Source organism: Phycodurus eques, chromosome 20, assembly GCF_024500275.1.
Source record: "Phycodurus eques isolate BA_2022a chromosome 20, UOR_Pequ_1.1, whole genome shotgun sequence".
Taxonomy (NCBI): Eukaryota; Metazoa; Chordata; class Actinopteri; order Syngnathiformes; family Syngnathidae; genus Phycodurus; species Phycodurus eques.
Window position 1 is genome coordinate 9,808,810 of NC_084544.1, and position 17,416 is coordinate 9,826,225.

Sequence of the window (17,416 nt, forward strand, 5' to 3'; positions counted from 1 at the left end):
TTGGCAGACTATTCCAAGAGGATTCCACTCAGCCTAAACAAAAATAATAACTGCTTTTATGTAGAATTTCACCCAGGAATAAAATATTGTAAAATAAAAAAAAATACAAATAATAAATGCGAGTGCAGCAATAGCTCGGCAAGTGAAGGTTTTCTAAAATATACTGTATATTGTACGCAACACCAATGGCTACAGTATGTAGCCTAATAAATAACAAAAATACAGTGGTGTGCAAAAAGCTTCTTTTATTATTTATTTGATCTTATGAGGACACAGATATATTGATCCCTTCCAAACAACCAGTAAAGAGCAATAATGATAATAAAACACAGTAATGGAATAGATTGTTATTATACTGACATAAAAAAAAATAATTAAAGGCTTTAAGAGTTCATGTAAATGGCTATGACATCAATTAACTTGATGCTTTATTTTCTCTGCTTCCTGCTGTACATACTGTATACAGTATGTGCTTCTTTAGTTTTGGTGCCACTCTAACCACTGCGCTGCCAGATGCTCACAAAATGGGATTATCAGGGAAAACGTTTGCGCCCGCCGCATAGTTCTCACAAGAGCTCTCTCTGGCCAATTACTGTCTTGATGGAAGCCAGAGATTCTCACCAATTACATGCATTTTTCCAGTCGCACACGTGGACGCTGGCCAGAGCTCAACTCTGCTTTACTATAACTCGATGCGAACGGCATCATATTATGCATGTTGGCCTTGTGTTACGTGGAAGGGACAACACCTCTTGGCTCACACAAGTTGGTTTGCAATTAATCCTCTTATTTGAAAACCTGTTTGGGAATCAATTACTTCCTTATTATCATTCTTTTCTTGCATATCTTATCACCATAGTCGTGTACTGATGAGAGAATGAAGAAATCAAGAAAAAGTTGTGCTCTGTTTGAGAGAAAACAATCAAAAGTATTTTTTATGTTTCAATTCTTGTTCAGGTACAATTAGTTTTAAGTCACCAGCCTTCCGTTTGCCCTCCTCCCAAATACAATTTATACCCATTGAAACACACACACAGTTGCAACAAGTTAAATCTGTAGCTGACAATGTAAACTTCTCTGGACCACAGTTTTACTCTCCTGCATTTCGTCTTTATTTACCAATAGATAAATGTTTGCCCAACTGTGGTACAATTAACCCCCCCGATGTTACAAAGTGAACGTATTCTCATGAGAATTTAGTAGAAATGTGAGCAAAATGTATTATATTACATTCATAACTTGTGTATTTATCAACAATATAAGCTTGTAAAGGCGCAGTGCACATTCTCAAACCACAGTAACTCAGACCACTCCGTTATTGTATTTTGTTTTTTTTATTTGCTGAAAGCACATTTTGCCATGCTTTTAAAGCAATCAATTGGATTTAGGGTTAACATATTTTCAGAACATCCATTAAATCTATATAAAAAGCCTGTGCAGGCATTTCCACCGGGAGTTAGTTAGGGTTCAGGGTGAAGGTATGTTGTTTCTCTCCATTAATCCATCTATTTTCTACACTATTCCATTAGGGTTGCAGGTGAGCTGGAATCTACTCCAGCTGAATTTAGACAAGAGGCAAATTGTTCGCCAGTCAGTTGGATTGTATAAATTAATAACGGTTAAGGTATCCCCCTAAAATATGTGAATTTTCGACTAAATACGCATACCGGTACACTCTGCTATTCCTCTTGAATCAATTAGTGAGCCACTACATCAAAATGTGTTGTGCGTACATGTATGTTGTCAATTAGGGGTGCATGGTATATGCAGAAGATGGAATCAATTTGGCCTACGGTAGAGATCTGGAGGCTACCAACCAATCGTGATAATGCTTGCTGATGATGTCATCATATCTGCCTCAGTGTGAAAATAGCTTCGAAATTGTCTGGCCACAAAGCCGCAAGCGCTGCTTCCAACCAGCTTGTTAATCAGCTCCGTCCGTGTCAAACAGTCACATTTTCTCCGGCTGCTCAGCAACTATCGGGGGAATGCTAGGCGCAAAGCTAACTTGCGGCGCTGGCTAGCCGGCGCGGCTCAACGCTGTCCTTCCACAGTGCGGACCCTTTCCTCTAAGTCACTTATCCTCGCCTCCATGACGGCGAATGAGTTATACTACTGAAGTATCGTTATCATTAAAGGAGGTCAACGGGTAAAGCATGCGACACATCGAGGAAGAAGCGAGAACAGGAGAAAACGGAGAAGCCATGCTAACTGCTAAGCTAATGTGAAATGTATTGTAATTATTGAAATAAGTGCTTAGGTGGTACGGTACACTTTTAACAGAACTTACAGTAGTTTTTTTCAATCAATATAGCTTTGCTAAGGGGACTATATAACCTATTTAGAAATATGTCAGTTACACTTAAGTTCATTTGGCGATATATACCGTTACCATGAAGGGACTCAATTTATACCATGATGTGAACGTCATGCTGTGTTGTCCGGCCCTATGATGTCTATGTCATTTGTCCACCTTACACTCACTGCTGGCCTCGTAAGTGATGTCCGCACAAATACGTATTGCAAAAGAACTCCACTCCACTCACCTTTGTACGAATGTCACTCGCCTCCAGTCATTTTAGCGCCTTGAATGTAGAGCTCGATGTCTTTCGGTACGCTGTCAGTGAAATATCACTGAAATGGTCACGTGAAAGCAGTGGCGTATTGAGTCATTCGGTGGCCCGAGGCAAGCCCAGTCATGAGGCCTTCCTCATCCCCCTACCGCACTAAGCTTTATTTTCACCTTATTACAAGGTCTTTAAAGTCCTTCAAATCATTTTTGATCATATACATCATCTCAATGCTTTTCCTGTCATTGAGAACATTAATCAACATTTAAATGATGTACCATTTTGATCACTTCAATACTTATTATTACACGACATCTTCGTGCCGACAAGTGTGTCACTCTTCACTTGATCCCTACTGCATCCTCCTTGGCTGACGTGGACAGCAGTGCTACTGCTGCATGAGAAGGGGGCGCAGCGGAAACGATCATGATGTATTAAGCATTTTGATGTGTTTTTAAGCATTTGAATTAGGACTAAATCAAGAATAGTTGCTTTAAATCGAAGACATTTTAATCAGTTGCCTGTGTTTGCCTACTGGTAAGGCCGCCCCTGCATGACAGTAAATAGTAAAAGTGGGCTTGTAATACCACTTGTTTGAGTTTTACCTCAAACAATAGCATTAGTTGCAGTACCGTTTGGTATGTTCATCCTCTCAGACATTTTGTCCAAAGTGTGACTTGATTGAAGAGTCCAATCTTCTTGGAGTGAAGGATTATTTTTTTTATGGACCTTCATTATGAACTTGATTATTCTTCCTTTTTTTTTTCTTCCCCCTAATATACATTGTTATTTAACATTGTGCCCCTTTAAATTAATACATATTTTATATCCTCTTGCCTCTTATATCCTCTGGTTATTCCCTTGATTAAGTATTTAATTATTTGGTTTAAAAAATAAATGCCAGCCACACTGACCAACAATCAGCTATCAGTGACATTTTAAAGTAGGGTTGTTGTTTAACTTTGTTAAAAATTTTGCCCATTGATTTGTTGTTAGTTGACTAAATGAATTGAGTAATGGACTCATTTGAACTGTTTTAATTAGATTAATACAGAGAAGAAAGGCTCTTAAGGAACTGGTGCGTGTATGATGCAGTAAGCTCGAGGCTTAATTAAATATAGTAGCTTAGTTATTAGGACCTTATATAGCACATTTTGCCACTACAGAGAATAGGAAAAAAAAAAAAAATATATATATATATATATATATATATATATATATTTTTTTTTTTTTTCTTATGCTACTTTGCAGTGTCTCCTTTAGCTAGCTTCAGTCTACCTATAATTTACTGGTTGCGGGCTACATTTTGCTGTCTATGCATTTTAGTTCTACTCAGAGTCGGTGGCAATGCATTGTTGACAGTGTGTCAATGCAGACTTGCAGGTAGTGATAATGGCTGCTAATTGCAAAGGCCTGATGAGAAATGTCCCTGCTGACGTTTGTGTGCGTGGGTGTGTGTGTGTGTTTGTGAGTACAATGGCAAAGTGAGCAATACAGGCCATCTTGCCTGTACGTGCATGTCTATCTGTGTGTTTGTGCGCATATAGTTCCCCCTCAAGTGACTTCAATTCAGGAGGGTGTGAAAAGTGACGTTCCACGAAGGGAAGTCGTCGCTCGGGGACGCCATGCCACTTTGACATCAGCTTCAACATTGCATCCCCGAGAGGCGGCTCTGGGACTTAAAAGTTGCGCATAAGAATGAAATAATGTGTATTTAATTGCCACTGGATATACATCATTAGGTACACCTGCCCAATCTAATGAGATCCATTGAAAGAGTTGGTTCAAGACAAAATATGTCTGTGCACCTGATCAGATTATTTGTTTGTTATGTATTATGCTTATGTGGACAAAACTAATGCAGGCTCACCACTAACATTTTCTGAATGCGTTGTTTTACTGTACTTCCTGGTGCAGTTAAATGCTTCAAGTGATATATTGGCTGCAGAGCCTAAAAATGCAAAACATGCCTGCCGTTCATATTGTATATATTGTTTTACATTAATACTCAACTATATTTATAATTTCATATGTACCTGTGGCTTTAAAGCAAAGTGTGGAGATTGTCTGTCGCTGAAATGCAATCAATTAATGGGCCTGCAGCGATCGATCTTTGTCAACAGCTTCTCAAAGTATTCACACGCTCTGTTATTGCTTGTTTTTTCTTATCTTTGTAATAATCCGCTTCTTCCTTGACAATTGCGCCATGGTTTTGTGGTTTAACAAAAATAACACGTACCAGATAGAGGGTCACAATTTTTCTTTTGGAGTGCGCTGGTGGACGTGTGGTGCTCAAGTGCTTGATTTGCTGCGGAGAGTCAGCAACTGTAATTTTTTTTTTTAGAAATGGTCCACTTCAGTCACGTTCGGCCGCGTCGCTCGGTGGGTGGGGGGCTTAGGGCACCGGTGTCGAACTCAAGGTCCGGGGGCCAGATTTTATGTGACCCACTATAGCAGATGAAGTGTTTCTACTTCATGTTTCTTGCTGAATTGATTTGTTCTTTTCATTTTGACAGAAAATGTGTACTGCAATTGCAGCTTTTCCTCATTTTAACCTGCTCCACAAGCATTTATTTGCATCAAATGAAGTTCACATAGTCATGTATGTCAGTCAGTGCATCCAGTTAGCCTTAAAATATTCCCATATATTCTTTCCTCATCCATTCCTCCTTTCAGGCACCTCACATCCATCCTCCTTTCTTTCCCCCTCTCTCTTTCCTTTCAGCTGCCCCTCTTTCGCTCCCTCCCCTCACGTCCCTGTCTCTTTCCCAACGTGTCATTAAGTCTAACCTCTGTGGCAGCGTCAAAGCCAAGCAGACCAGCGAAATGGGCCCACAGAGACGGAGATAGATAGATGGTGGGAGGGGGGCCGGGCTTTGCAGTCCATCCTCTTAGTCTTTTCGTGTGCTTGCATGTGTATTTTGTGTGTCTGTATTGTTGCTGCGCGTGTGTCGCCTCGTGTCCGTGTCAGTGTCTTCCCCCCATTTCATAAACACCTTGTTGCCTCTGTCATTTTCTTGGCTGTGTTAACCTCATAGACCGTAGTGGATCTTGGTGTGCATAAACTCCCTGCACGTACGTACGTACGCACACACACATACAGGCATATAGTTAAAAACCCCATAAACACAACATGTGCATCAAAGTAGTTTTAGAGAAGGTCATAACAGTGTAACAACACCCTTTAATTCCTTCACCAAACATGATAATTGATAAGCATTCCACCCACTGTGAAAGACTCAGTGTTTTATTGTATCGGGAGCTCATTCCATTTGGATGCAAGGCATAAACGAATACAAAAGTGTTTCTCTTGTCTGGAGCAGTTTTAAGCTTCTCTTCTCTTTCCTTTTTTTTTTTTTTATAAAATAACCAACTGTGACGAGCTCTTCCTCTGCAAAGCAAACAGTGCCATCTAGTGAAAGGAGTCCTCTTGCTACTCGAGCCACATCAAACACATTGGAGAATGGAAAAGCCGCCATGGCCATGATTTTCCAAATATATCCAAAATAGATGCAGAGGACTCTACACATTGTCAGTGTAAGACAATTCACAAACTGATTTGATAAGACATGACGTGTAACTCTCACACACAACAATTTGTGGTTCGTCTGGAATGCTCTTCCCTTTCTATTTTCAATTTTAAACATCTTTTTTCTCATTTAAAAAAAAAATGTGTTTATGTCTTCCTCCACCTCATAAAGACACTTTAGAGACAGGGTACTGTGTTATTTTGTGTTGGTGGAAAAAGCTGATGTAAAAACAGTTTGGTTCTCCCTTAGAAGTACATTGCAGCGTGTCTTGTTTTAGCATGTTATGCATGCAAGCATGTTGTATAACGCTTCCTTGTTCTTGCCCCGCCACCTTAAACCTTCATGAAAAGCTTCACATTCAATATTAAGTAGAAAGATCCAGACATATATCAGGCAATGCCCAACTTTTAAACAACCTAATGCACATACTTTTATCCTCCTGTTAGCTTGTTCTGATTCTTTCTGTGTAGATAGTGCATTTCTGTTAAAAGAGGGTGGTAACTTGTTTTTCTTTGGTTTCCGTGGGGCATTTAAGTGGCCATGCTGGAGCTGACCCAGCTCACGTATTCCATCCCCAGTCTCCGATGGGAACATGCTGGCACTGATCTGGAAGACCACATTATCCATACTGATGTTTTTGTTTGATAAACAGATTGTGAAGTATGCCTGAAAAAAAAAAAAAAACAACAAAATGTTTTCATAAACCAATTGGACCTCAGTTTTCATGGCCCTGGGCGACAAGCATAGCTTCATGATGCTATCTGAGGCCTTATCAAGGGTGTGGAAAGTACCCAGACCAAGAGCTCCGACACTCTCTAGACTGGTCCCACTTGGGGCACACCGAGGCCCTTGGGGATTGCCAGTCCTTACTTCAATGGGTACTTGTATTATTGTCCCACAAGCTTATACACCTATCAGCACGTGTACCATTTGTAACAGAAATTGATGTGTGTCTCTGCATACAGATATTTGATTTACATGCTTTCTGAGCGTGTTTTGTAGTATTATTATTGTACTGTACAACCCACCATTCCCAAAAAGTTGGGATGGTGTGTAAATAAAAACAAAATGAAATGATTTGCAAGCCTAATAAACATTTAAATTAATTCCTAAGTAAACATATCAACTTCTGAGGAAAAGTAGGACTTATACTGTACCTTTTAGACAAGCATACTATATTTATAAGATATAGAATGATGATGCCACACAGCGGTAACCATGGCACTTTTCCAACTTTCTTTTGAGATTTGTTGCTGCCAACAGATTCATTCGAGGCAATCACTGCGATTCCACGATTTCTGTAACTCTCAATGAGACTTGGGCACCTGTCGACTGGTATTTCCGCCCACTCCTCATGAGGAAACTTCTCCAGCGGCTTGAACGGTTCTTTCTCCAGACTGCATGTTCCATCTACTTCCACAGATGAGGATTTCCATCAGGGCTCATAGAAGGCCATTTCAGAATAGGTGTTTTTTTTCCTTAGACATTCTTGGATATTTTTAGCTGTGTTTATTTGGTTATTTATCCTGTTGGCGGAACTATAACGTGGCTTTGACCAGGGCACCACATTTTGTTCCAGAATGCCTTGATAGTCTTGAGTTTATATGTACCCTGCAGTTTCAAGACACCATGTGCCGGACGTAGCAAAGTAGCCCCAAAACATAGCCAAACCATCCATCCATTCGTCCAGCTATCTGCAAAATAAGCAAAATAAACAATCTAGTTATGAGCATAATTGGGCTTGACATACTGTGCACTTACTCTGACATACATTATGTACAGTATGTGAATGACAGCAGGTCTCGGGGGTAAACTGAGCCTCCAGGCGAACATATACACAAGTGACTCCACCTCACTCTGCTGCTTATCGAATAAGGCAGGTCAAACAACACTGACTCCTCTACTGTAAGTCAACTTGTTCATTATTGCTTCTAACAATAGCTCGGCACTTATGTTACAGCCTCAGAGAAGCTGATCAGTGGACTTTTTCCTCTTGGCTTTTTTTTTTTTTTTGACTGACTCTGATGCTTGTTGTTGGTCAGTTAGTACAGTTGTATTTGTGATGCAATGTCACTTCACACCTCTGTCCGCTCCCAAACGAAGTGCACGTGACTTGTTTACTAGACGTTCTGATCTTTGAGCGGCTATTTGTCTTTGCTGTTGCTTCGCGCTTAAATACAGCTTCACCGGCGTCGCTTTCAATAAGTAAGCTAACAAGGTACGAAAATGCCCTCATACCCTGACACAGTAGTATCCCGATGAACCCAAGTTGACAGTTTTAGGATCTAATAGTCATAGTTAGTCATAGTTCAGAGTAAGTATGTTTTTTTTCGGGTCATTTAAAACAAAGGTTTTAAAATGGGCATTTCAAGAAAAAAGTGTGCTCCTTGATGAACATGGATCGTGTCAAGCAATCCTTTACAAATAGTATACGTAAAACAGACAGGTAGTTACTGTGAGGGCTCAGATGTCCCCCAAATTTGCCTGCTTAAAACCCAAGGCATTTATTTCTTTTTATTTAAGGCATAATTACACATTGAAATGTGAATAATAAAGACCACAAGACACAATAATCAAAAAGCCATCTGTGTGTGGGTGAGCAATAAAATATCTTACAGCATTTGACTCAATTAGTATGTTTATGGACCATTGGAAATCCAATAAAGAAGGAATCGAGACCCGAGTTGAGGAAAGGCTGCTCTTAAAATGGATATCTTTGGATGTGCATTATGTAGCTTGTGCTCATCGCCTGCAAAGTTGAAAAGCTTTACTGGCTCCCAAAAATGGAGACCTTGGATGTCCACTTTTGAGTTCATGCTGCTGATCTTCTTCATATTAATGCTCGACTCTGTGCTTCTCCCCAAACATTGAGTCAACGTATTGAAGCAATCTGAGATACCCTCACAGTCGTAGTATATAGCGGGCACGGAGCATTGATTATTAAAATATAACTCAATCCGTCTCACAAGTCCTCACAACTTTAGACCAGGGCGCTCCAAACTTTTTAGCCCTGAGATTGTTATTCCTGGGCAAGGGGATACTTTAATAGCCTTCTCTGCTGCCCTCGATTGACGATGTGAGAGATAATAGCCCCAATATTCAGCGGAGGAAAAATGGAAAGGGGTTAGTGTTGCCCATTCCCTCAGTTTGGGAAGTCAAGGACCGTCACAGAAACGATGAAAAGATTCAGAAACACGATACAGTTCCCATTCCAAGTATTGGATATCCGTGTTTTTCTTGGAGAAGACTATAAACCAAAAGCTCCTTTTAGATCAGTTGTCACTCTCAGTTGTAAGAGTAATCTCAAATTGGCAAAGTGTCTTTAATCACGAAGTAACCTCAGAATGACAAACTGTTCCTGGAAAGGCTATCGAACAGAAATGTTGCAGAGGTCAATACTTGTACTGTATCTTTGACTTTCTCTGATTTAGTTGATATTCCCTGGAAAAATCCGGTTCTTGACGGACACTTTTTTGGATGTCTTCGCCCTGCTCTTTCATCCTTAACCCCCCCCCCCCCCCCCCCCCCATTTCATTCCTTGTTTCTTGCCAAGTCCAACATTCATAAGTATAAATCTTACTCGTCACATGTTTTTCCTCGCACAAATCAGGACAGAACACCAATCCGATGTGCGGTTTGGGAAGAATCAACACAGTTAAAAAAAAAAAGGCTATATTGCATTATGTTAGACATTCACTCACTGGAAGCATACGTGATTTCGTCTTGTCAAATCGAGTAAATAGTCTATGGAGTTACAAGTAAAATGTAGAAGTTCATTATTTGGCTAAAGACACTGCTAATAATGAAATATTAGTTGTTAAAATTGATAAAAAGTGCTGTCATCATTCCAATATTTTTATGGTGAAAGACTTGAATGGTTTTGAAGTATTTAAACGATGGAATCAGTTCATTTAATAATATATTTATGAATATAGTTACGATATCCAGTGTTAAGGAAGTGCATTCTATTATATACTGTGGCATTTCTAATATTTTTTCTTTTTTAAAAGAGGCACAAATACAGAAACACTTATCTTTTTAAAGGCAGAGACACATTACATGTGGTGTAGAAAATGTAAAAACTTGTAACATTTAAGTCAGTTAATGTTTTACTGTTACCCAACCCCCCCATTTACGAAACATTCATACCAATGTTGAGGTATGAATGTTGTCCAAGTAACATCTCATGGCCTATAAGACTTCATGAAAAGGCCGCCTATCCTCTCCTTGGCGTGTGTCACATTTGAAAGAAAATACTTAAATCCACGGAATTAAACACTTTATATACAAAGATGATGAAGAGGGACATTTGGGCAGTCAGAAGGGCGCAGGAAGTGTTTCTTCAGTGGGCTGAGCTTTGTTCCCTGGTGTGTTCCAGCACTCCAGTGAGGGCCTGGCCTGGATGTAGTGGATCAGTCTTGGGCCAAAGGGGAGAAAGTAAAGGGACCCAAGTCTACACAGACGCCAGTCCCACCACAATGAGCCACTTTAGGCCCTTGTGGTTAGGCCTCAGAGGCTGGCCGACAGCTAGCTGCAGCTCCCCCCATCTTCTCTCGACTCCCCTCTCCTATTTCTCCAACATTCTCCTTTTTTAAAAACATTTGGACTTTGTACTTTGTCTCTGTTAATGCTCCTTGCCAAGAATCATCTGTCATTGAGGAGCAGGATGGTAGATGTGGGAGTGATTTCACAGAGAGAAGGATCGGGGGGAAAAAAAGAAACAAGAGTTAATTCTGACAGATGGACCTGTTCTGGGAGACCCCCGCCCCCCTTTCACACACACAAATGAACACAGAAACCCTTCCTGTTGCTCCCTCAGGGTGAAGAGGTCAGGGCTCGGTGGATCGGGCGAGGCAGCAGGTACCGCAGGTGGAGGCGTGGAAGTTTCCTCTTTCTGCAGCTTTTCAGTATACAGTTTACACATCAAGAATGCAAAACTTCTCACCTAATAATCCAAGCACTGTAGTATATAATGCACATATAAAGACAATTTTCATCACTCCTCTTCACTGATTATGTCCTATATGATTTTTTTGGGGCATACACATTTGAAAATATTTTAATCCATGAATCCGCTTTCTATAGCGCTTGTCCTCATTAGGGTTGCAGGTGAGCTGGAGCCTATGCCAGGTTGGGCACATAGACACTATCCTCACATACATTAACGCCGACGCCCAGAGAGTCAAGTAACCTCACATGCAAGTTTTTGGAACGTGGAGGGAAGCCACACAAGGGCCTAAGCCGAGATTTGAACCGGAGACCTCAAGGCTGTGATTTAGACGTGGCAACCTTTATGCTACCCTAAACACACACACACTGTAGTACATTTGTGTGTCGGTGTGCCTTTGAATGGGCGTGGCTTACTGAGTGATACCTGGAGTCCGTCGGGCTGGCGAGTGTTAGTGACTCCTGCATGCTCCTTGAGAGTGTTTCCATTTTGTATTTGTGTGTTTGACTGTTTCTCCGCTGTATAGTCTTAATACAAAGTTTAATAAAGTGTACTATATGTTCCACCAGCAGCACACGACACAATTGAAATTAACTATAGTAACTAATACAACTAACTAACTAACTTTTATGAAAAACGAAACTTCAAAAATACAATGTGTCCTTCTTAAATATCATCAGATTGGACGGATTTCCTTGTAGCCAAAAGAAATTTCTGAATTGAAACTATCCACTTTTGTAATGCGCTTGTCCTTAATACGTTTGGGGGTGAGCAGGAGCCTGTCGCAGCTGACTCTGACTGGTTGCCAGTCAACCGCAGGACACATATAGACAAACAACCATTGAGACTCACATTCAACCCTGTGGACAATTTGGAGTTTTCAGGCAACCTCAGATGCGTGTTTGTGGAATGTGGGAGGAAGCCGTAGTACCTGGAGAAAACAAGCGAAATGAAAGCTATGAGCCGTTAGGACTAAATCATAATGGTTCACTCATTGATTTTGCAGGTGTCTCTTCTTGTTTCCATTAACTGGTGTTGTGTCATTTCACTAGCTCACTCTCTGTTGACTGCTAAGCAGCAGTTAGGCTCCGATGGTCATTGCGTATCGGGCACTCTGTATTGCCTCAATGAAAGGAGGTAAAGGTCACGGCCCATTGGTCCGCTGCATACCTTCATCCTAACAGCCTACCTGCCTGTCACGAGAAAAAGTTGGAAGCGGGAGGACAATGGTCCCTCTATTGCCCTCTCCTTAGCCTGGAGGAGCAGCAGCTTAAAGAGAAGCGCTCCTTCTCTTTCTTGTTCCTGCTATCTTTCTTTCTTTCCTCTCCCTCTTGGCTCTTTGGGTGCCACGTGAAAACTTGCTCGTCTACCTGTGTGAGTGACCAGAGGTGCGGGAACTAGTGCAGGGGGCAAAGTGTGGTTCCCCCACCTTTTGTTGGACTCCAGACTCCCTACTGTTTTTCTACTCCTCCTCTTCCTCCCTTTCTTCACGCACCCCTTGTCCTCATCCTTCCATCTCAAGGAAGACAGTATAATAATGAGGTATGGTTTTGCCATCCCTTCTTCTCTCTCTAATTAAGTCCGTCGCCTTGAGTCACTTCACGTTTGTGCCCGTTTTGACACACGGCTAAAAACACTTTGACGTCTTTCTTAACATAATGGCTCACAGATACGCATCTCCTGAACGGGTCAGTTTACTCCTAAAGAGCAGTTATCAAATAAACTGCGAAGACCACAGTTCAAGACTAACGTTTGGCCAAGATAAATCCAACACTATGGCGTGACACAAAGATATGAGCACAATGATAGAAGCTTACAGAAGGAAAAATGTTTTACAGCCATTTATATATGATACGTCTTGAAATACTTGATTAAGTTAATCATTTGAAATTCATTAAAAATCTGTTGTCAATATTCAAACATACAAAAATGTAGTATTGACAATTGGTGAGAATTAATGCAGTAGTGACTGGCCTAACTTAGAACATTCTGAGGCCATACAAGTGTTTAAAGGTGACTTTGATCTTTTAAATGCTGAAGTCTCACCCGACCAGTGATCTTGCAACTGTAGCGCTGTGTTGTTTTTTAAAAGAAATATTATTATTCCTACAAATTGTATGGGCTTCAAATGTAGATGCTCCACTACAATGGACTCCAAGGTAACACTGTGTAGCGCCACCTTAAAGGTACAACAATGCTATTAAGTTTTCAAGACATTGACGAGACATTGCACCCCTTGTCATTTTTTCTTTTGAACAGTGCTTAACAGATATATTAGACCACCTGTCATAAAAATAAGCAAGAGACCATCCAGGATTATAAAGTTCCTCAAGGCAGACTCTTTTGAGTTCAGTGAGCTCTCAACATTTTACCAATAAAAACAGTCAATTTGGCATTTCATAGATAACATTGATCATTACATTTTAGCATTACAAATTATATTTGAGTTAAAGAGCTTCTAAACACTAAATACTACAGGAACAGAAAAAAATATATACTTTGATCATTCCCAATGTTGTTAATTTACTACAACTGTGACATATTGGGTAGTGTTCTAATACATCTGTTACCCACTGTAGCCTTTATATAGTTGTAAAATACTAATATACACAATATCTCTTATTCTTTAACATTGGACAGAGAGAGGTCATCCACATTTAGCCTGAGTTTGAACCTAAGTGTTGCTGTGATGGCAGGATGCTAGCCACAGGTCAAGAATGCTGATGAGCATTTCTTTTTGCACACCGGTGTTACCACAGTGACGGGATCAATCATGCTGGAGACCAATACACCTACGAACGACACAGTGCCAAATTAAATCAGACTGGCACTAAACACTTCTAACCAAAGCCAGAGAAAGAGTTAAGGAAGAAAGGATTGGTGGTGACAACAAAAGAGAAGAGGGGGCAAGTGAAGAAAAGTATCAGGTGGGCAGGAGGGGTGACTTCACCTCTGCATTCACCTGCTTCCTTTTGAAGTGATTGCCTGTCTGCTCGGGGACTTTGAGCACAGGACAATAAAGATCACATGCAACAGCGCATACTTTTAGGCCTGTGTCACCATATGCTCAAGTCTGCACTTACACACCCATGCACACACGCACACGCACACCTATGCAGTCGCTGAGCAGACACACAAGTATGCAGGCAGCTACTTGGACTTGCAGGTAGACACATACCACAGAATTCCTAATGACTACCTGCCCGGTATTCCAGAATGGTGGTTAGCGTGTATGTGTGAGTCTTTATTGTTCCGGAGAACTGAAAGAACAGCTCTTATGAATCGATGGAGAGCCTCTTTCCCAAAAAAAAAAAAAAAAAACCCAAAAAATCTCAGGGTTTTGATTGACAGCACCGAGCTCCCTGGAGGACCGTTGAATGTTTGAGTTTCTGTCGGAAACACAAAGGGCACGCAGAGTAGAAAGGCCACAGTGACACAGAAGAGGGAAAGTCTGGCTCCACAGAAATGGCCATACTGGTCCCTTGAGTGCCAAACGCCAGTTATGTAACATAAGTCGGAACGCCTTGCTGTCAGAAAGAGGAAAGTATGTGGAAGAGCCATCGGTAAATAGTCACAGTCAGTTTTCAAGAGCTCATATACATGCAGTCTGATTAAGAAGATAATATGATGTATTCTCTCTGTGCTGTCAAATCTGTTGTCTAAACAAGCAATTATCACCATGCCTGTTACCAGAGATGGCAAAGTACTCACTCTCTGTACTTAAAGGGGAGTTTAAAATAAAATAATAATAATAATAATACATTTAAAAAAAATTGTTTTGTCACATTTGTTCAGTATAACCTGACTAGTTCTTCTGGCCACATCTTGTACCTCCAATGAGATTAATAAGAAGCCATCGCACCTGAGGAAAGACAACCAATTAGAGACAGAAGGCGTGACTGACAGAAGCAGAGTGAAGGGACATCAGGCAGCGGAGAAGATTCAGCAGCATTGTGGAATTCGCAACGTTTCTGCTCAACGGGACAGGAAGCCGAAGTAAAACAGGCCAAAGTCCAGATAATGGCGTATGCGCTGGTTTTCAGAAGCTAACACTGGTAATAATGTTAGCTAATGCAAATCTAATCTAACACGGCATTCCTGCTTACCTTTTGGCTTTGACTTGATAGTGCATTGACAGTGCATGATAGTGCAAAACAACTTTTTTTGCTCCGGAACTTCAGCCAGCCGCCAAAAACTCGCTCTCAGACACATTTTCGGAAATAGGCAGATCACTAAATATTTTCTTGGATGTTTAATTTTACACTTGATGGATGGACAGGCACTCAAGAAACTAAAACATATTTCCCATAATATTTTACTTGATGTCTTACCACCTTTAAATGTACAGTATTGCGTCCACTCTCACAACAGATGTCTTGGTTGTAGTTTACAAAGTAACTCAACATTTTTCTTAACTTAAAAAAAGAAGTGTGCACTGTGCTGAGGTAAGTGTGTGACCACCGTTTGGTCAGGTTTTGAATGGATGAGACTTAGATCTGTGTTTGTTTCTCCTGTTGCGCTCCTCGGGGCGGGGGGTGGGGGCAAGAGTCATTGTGTTCTCTTGTAATTATTTTGTTTATTTGCATCCGGCTTGGGCTTGCTTGTAATTAAGGTCTGCATAAATGTTTGGTAACTGTACTTCCCCCCCTCTATTCTGGGAATCAGCCCCCCTCCTCTCTCTTTCCCTACACCTTTCTTCTCCATTCTGATGTCGCCTCGCTCCACATCATTCGACTTCATCAGCGCCTTGCAGGGTCAAACACACGCAGCTTCATGTGCAGACTGTAGAAGTGGTACATGTACACGTGTGTGTGTGTGTGTGTGTGTGTGAGACTTTGAGTGGGGGCACCACAGCATTCTTTTTTTTCTCTATTCTAATCATCTCCGTGTCATTTTCTTAATGATAGGGTTGTTGCCACAGCTACTGGGTGTGTCGCCCGAGCAAGTCATAAAGCTGGCAGTAAGGCACAGTGTCAGTGTGGAGACGTAATGTAATGTATGCATGTGCCATCACGCAGATGGACTTCCAGTCACTTCTTCCATTCGGCACCACCATTGTGTTCATGCCATATACGCACACGCATACCGTTAGCGTGACAAAGGGACACTCTTGCTTAGCTGCAATGTAATACAAATACCGTAAAATAACACAATAAGAACTTAGATATTCATTCATTCATTCATTCATCTTCCGTTCCGCTTATCCTCACTAGGGCCACGGGCGTGCTGGAGCCTATCCCAGCTATCTTCGGGCGAGAGGCGGGCTACACCCTGAACTGGTCGCCAGCCTATCGCAGACCTTAGATATTTAGTTTCTCAATTTCGTGGTGACTCATCATTAAAATCCTGTTACGAGATACTGTTATCTTATAACATGACAAAAACAATTTAAATTACATACATCATACTCACAAGAGATGGTGATTAGTAAATGTCTTCATGTGCACAATGCACTGCAGATCAGGCACGTTTTGGTAATCGAAGTTGGCTCGAACAAGTTTTGCTTTGAGACCCAATCAGAGGTCAGAAAGACGCTGATGTTATTGAGGGACTAGCACTCTAGCCCTGCGAGGATGAATTTGAAATCTGATTGGTTAATGAAATATAATATATAATACTATAATTATATATATATATAATATAAATATAATTAATGAATAGAATTCAAGTTACATCCGCCGGCACCACAAATTCTGAAGGCCCTGGGCAGATTAGATTGACATGGCAACACACAAATGCTGAAAACAATCACACATCCATTTACAACATAGATAAATGCTATGAACTGAAGAGACTCTTCTTGTTAGTAACTTTGATACAATGTTATTGAACAAATATCATTTAGGTTATAAATGTAGGTCATCTTAATTGCTTTATTGGCTTGATTCACCTCTGGCATTGTCTGGTTTGATTCCAAGTGTTTTGCCAGGACGACCAATGAACAAATGCTTCATTTTAATTCTGTAGCCATGATACAGAATTTATTTGCAGCAATGTGCATATATTTTACTTGAATGTAGTAAACAGGATTCATTTTAGTTGGTTATGGCTCCTCTTTTTATGGTGTCAGCTCTTCAAAGTTCACAGTGATGACTTGATGCTTCAGGCTAAAGTACACAGACAGTGCGTATAGTACATGTTTTCGAAGCGACGCCTCGCTTGACAGTCGAACCCACGCGCACACACCGAGCAGTTCTTTTGGCGTTTATTGACGGACTGTACAGAGATTGCATATAAAAACAGCCAGTGCGCTGCAAACTGCATGTTTTCATGATGATGCTCAGGTCTGAAATGCAGAGGACCATATAGATTCACAAGCGCGCACACACACACTGATTGACAGCGGTTGCTACCTGAGACTCCCCCCC